The sequence below is a fragment of the Lolium rigidum genome, chromosome 6 (genome assembly GCF_022539505.1).
Source record: "Lolium rigidum isolate FL_2022 chromosome 6, APGP_CSIRO_Lrig_0.1, whole genome shotgun sequence".
Lineage (NCBI taxonomy): Eukaryota > Viridiplantae > Streptophyta > Magnoliopsida > Poales > Poaceae > Lolium > Lolium rigidum.
Window position 1 is genome coordinate 327,731,111 of NC_061513.1, and position 4,732 is coordinate 327,735,842.

The 4,732-nt window shown below is 42.9% G+C and overlaps 1 long non-coding RNA gene across 1 annotated transcript; it reads left to right on the forward strand.

The window, feature by feature from the left end:
• Window positions 1–2,067: 2,067 nt before the first annotated feature.
• LOC124661731 lies at window positions 2,068–3,230 on the forward strand. Its single transcript, XR_006990276.1, has 3 exons — window positions 2,068–2,151; window positions 2,999–3,057; window positions 3,164–3,230. It is a non-coding gene; the product is annotated as an uncharacterized LOC124661731 (long non-coding RNA).
• Window positions 3,231–4,732: the final 1,502 nt, after the last annotated feature.

The window sequence follows — 4,732 nt, forward strand, 5'->3', positions numbered from 1 at the left end:
ACTTCCTCATCCCCTCCTCCCCCGCGCCTCCTCTCCTCCCCGAGCCGCCGCCGTCGGAGTGCCTCGCCCCCTCGCTCCTCTTCCGTGACCCCGAGCTGCCGCCGTCCTCGACCTACCGAGCGCCAGAGGTGGAGGAGCAGTGAGGGGCGGCACTGGGACGGAGGTGGAGCACGGATTCAGCAGCGGCGCACTTCGAGCAACGAGCGGGGCAGAGTCGCCGCCGCCGCCGAGTTCTCCTCCCCCAACCCACGCCGCCGCCTCTCCTCCTCCCCCAACCCGCGTTGCCGCCTTTCCTCCTCCCAAGCAGGATGCAACCGCATCGGGAGAGCATCTGCGGGGCTGCTGCGTGGAGCACCGGGAGGCGATGGTCACCGCCGGTCGCGGGCGTCGCGGTGCGAAGAGCAGGTGGGGCCGCATCAGCCGTCGCCTTGGGTCGCTGCCGTCGTCGCGGCTCCTCCATGCCATGGTCGTCGGACGGCGCCATGGAGCGCATCTCCAACAACGGTGGCGACTTGAGGCGGCGGGCGCGGCCGAAGATGGGCCGGCGCGGGGCGGATCCGCTCCGGCGACTACCAGAGGCGAAGGGGCAAGGCGGTGGCCGCTCCATCCTTCCCCACGTGCTGGTTGTGCTGATTCCGGGCTGGACAGGTCGGTGCTGGACCTCAAGGGCGTCTGCTCCACTAACAGGTTCATATCTCTCTCTCTCTCTCTCTCTAATTTTCTGGATAATTTTAATCCCTAGATCTACTCCTTTAGATCTCTGGTAGAAATTATGCTTATTGTTGCAGATAAATTATTTCCTATGTAACTGTGCACCATCCCCTTTTGTCTCTCCATGTGCAATGCTTTCATCAAGAATTTTGTAATTAATGGCGACCTACCACTGATGTTGGATGAAGTGCAGAATCATCTATTATAATGGACACCTATTTCCAAAATGTTAAGTTCAGTTTGGTTCATGTAAGAGGCTATCAAGGCATAGGATTTGCTATTTGCTGTATGTACTGTGTACTACAGCCGACATCCATAAATTTGTAATATTTTGGAGTTTGGGTGCTATAGGTAAAACTAGAACAATGTCAAAGGGGCTTAATTGCTGATGCTGAGAATGGTGTCGCGCTTGCTGATGTTATTTAGACAACTAAAGCTGGCTAACAGTTTGAGTTTTCATGGAAAATTGCTTTGCTTGGATGGAGCCTAAGATTGGTGGCGATCTAAGTACAATTCAGACAATTGGCTACCATAATGTTGAACAATGGTGAGCTTAAAAGATTTTCGGACTATTAAGTTAAAGCATGCCTAAACATGTCACATACGGTGAACCGCATTCGTTGGAAAGTGAGTGGTAAAAGCAGTGTTAAATTTGTGAGGTTGGTTCATGTTGCAATGGAGTTGCATCACCCTGCAGTAACTTGGTTCCCAGTTTGTGACTTTCCTTTTATAGTTCATAGAAAGTTGAATATAAAGGGGAGTATGTTTGAATGTCTGTAGGGAACTCATAAATTGGTTGGGCGCCTACCATCACGCCCGAGTTGAAGAAAGATCTTCAGATTTTGCAGGTATGGTGTTCCATTTGGGTGAATTGTTATTAGTGGTATACTTTTGTGTGGGTTGCATTTTGTAAATGTGAAAAACAGACATTGCTTTCTTTGAGTATGTAGGAACGACATAGGTGATGCATTGCTAATTACGTTTTGCCTCAACATTCTTCATTATGATGGTATCTCCTATACAATACTTTCTTTCTCTGGATATAGATAGAAGGGAGTTATTGAGCATATATTATTTCTGATCTTGGCCTTTTCTATACATCTATCTTATTGAAATATGTCAGCACATGTAGTACTTCATATTATGTTCTTTCAGTTGTAGTGTTGCATCCTCTGGCTCGGAGGAGGTGTTCTGATGCCCTGTGGCATACTTCACCGAGAGGGCAAGCCATCAACATGAGTTTCAGGAAGAGACGGTGCAAGTGAGCTTTAATAATTGGTAAGTTCGTTAGTGAGAAAATATTATTGCAGATGATTTTCCAATTCTTTGCATAATCTGTGTTTATTCTTTTTTCCAGCGAGAAGACGGAGCCGGTACGGACGACCACGGTGGTGGGCGACAGTAGGCGTTGATGAGCTCGTCCCGGAAGAGACCAGTGAGGTCGCTTTCTTTTTCTTGTTATGGTACTTACCAGTTGCTATAGAAATTTGTTATTTATCTGTGTTGCTAAAATCTTGCTGGTTTGATCTCACCTTATATACTTGTGTTTTTTTCAATTATATTTGCGAGTGCTTCGTCTTGAGCGTATAATTGACTGGCTATAGTATTATAAAACAAATTAGTAAAGGCGGCAAAAGCATGGCTTGCTCTTTTGAGCTCTCTCAACTGAAAATATTGTATGCTTTTGAAAATTTAAATAATAGGAAATTCATACTATTTCAGTTGGGCATAACGTGTGACCATGATGATATTTTGGGAATCTGGTGTTCTGTTGTTGTGTCTTTACCACATATCATACATGTGCGTGTGTGCCAATAAAGAATGGAACATAGTGGTAGTCAAAGTGGTTTATATAAGAAAAACACCAGCTTATATATATGTGGACGTCAAGGCTTCTATTTCATTTCACTAGCTGAATTAGATTCAGCGCATGTAATTAATGGATTCTACTCAAATGGCAGTTCCCTTTTCTTTAAATGCTGCAGCATCATTTGTGCCAAATATTTTTTCGCACAATTTATGTTTGCGGTTGCAGCAAGGAAGGTTATATTAGTGTGGAGATGTTCAATGCTTATTGAGTTACGTTCAGCTGAATATTGGAGATCCTAAATATTCAGAAGACTAATTACTGAACATTCTTTTCTTTTCTGTTACTTGTTTGCTGTTTGTTATTGTGAAACAAAGATTGCATGTGTGGCTACTCTCTTATGTTTTGCCTAAATTGTTGGAGAACAAATCTTTTAAGTTATTTTTTTCTCAGATTTGTATATCTTTCATCAGCCTGCAGTTGCTGCTTCTGAAGATATGGGGAAAAGCAGCAGATGAGAGCTTTGAGATACTTGATAGGTACCGCAAAGAGTCAATTTTGTATATGCTTGAGCATAATCTACAATCCATCCTATTTTCTCTCTCGATCTGCTCTGTTTATTCTGTCTCTTGCTAACTGATGCAGGTTCTGTTCTTCCTTTACCTGAATATACACCGCTCTATCTAGGATCTGGATGGCACACCAGAAAACTGAGTTGTAGATCAAATGAGATTATCATATGAAGTAAGACCGTCAGATCCTAATTCAATTTACTTAGATGACCATTCTATTTTGGGTCTGAACCACTTGTTTATGTCTACGAATTTGTAGCTCCCTTTGCATTCTCTTGGAAATTAACTTTTGTTGTGATATATTTATGCTCAGCTTGCTCTATATTCCAAGGTGGTGGTGTCTTGATTTCGCCTTCTCATGGCCTCTGCCTGTGCGTTGGTAAGTCACTCTGTGGAAGCTCTCTCTCTACATCACATGCGATATTTAGTTTGTCCCGAGCCCACTCCTGCATTTGTGTTGCACTTCTAATCAGTATACCAAACTGCAGTCTTTTGACGTATTTCTTGCCTCCATAATTTAGTGATGAACTAATTGCCTTATGTATGTTGATCCCTCCCCTAAGGAACAAATCTTGCATGCAGCACCTCTTTGTGTCTACTTGCAAAATGTATTTTTTTTCTCTGAGGAAAATCAGTGTTGAATGCTTTAATTTTTCTAGGCTGATTCAGCATGAGCATTCATGAAGAACTATTACTTGCCTGATTGTGTTCTTAACGCTAGAAAATTAGAGGCCAAAGCAACCAAGAGATGATGTACCATTTCTTGTTCAGAAAATGTGAGAGATGCAAGCAAAGATAGAAAAAGAATGAGGCACACATTCTTGTTCCATTTAACTTGAATCCGTGTTGTAATCTGAATTCATGATGTATACAAAGCTACCTAAATCGAAATAGTCAATTGCAGCCAACATCCATGGCAGCCATATGCAGCCATGGTAGATAATTCCGCTAATCCTAGAAAAAATGTTTATATTGAGAAACGAGCATGGTAGATAATTCCGCTAATCCTAGAAAAAAATGTTTATGAAGTTATACTACTGTTAATCCAACATCCATGGCAGCCATATGCAGCCATGGGATTAGGTAGCCTACAAGCACCCTCTGTATTTTTACCTCGACCATGTCTCTGTTTCGCTGAAAGAAACCGAAAGCCATTTTCCCAGGCCACCTTGTCCTCTCCACCTTCTCAGGGAAAACAACAACACCATGTAGCATTTGGCATAAACAAAGCTGCAAGTGACCTTTTTATAGCATTGGGGGAGTACATAAACAGTGTTCCTCCATTCTAAAAATCTGCAACTTACCAATTGTGAAACCGGTCCCAAATAAAGGTGTGGCAGTTGCCTTAGATTATTAATGATGCATTTGGAGCAATAATATGCCCCCATCTGCTCTTTTGAAAGAGTGTTAATGTTGTGGCATCTTGCCAAAGTGTACTAATTACTCAGTTGCTTCTGTTTTCCTCTTTGTAGGCCGCGCCACAAAAGATTCGCTTTGAGGCACAAAGTTATTTGCTAGCTTCAGTTTTAGTCTGTAGTTATATATGCAAACTAATGATCATTCATATGAAATTTGTGTGGCGGGAACATATGAGAGGCTGCTGACACAAGGATCAACTTGGTCCATATTTTATTTAAATGCA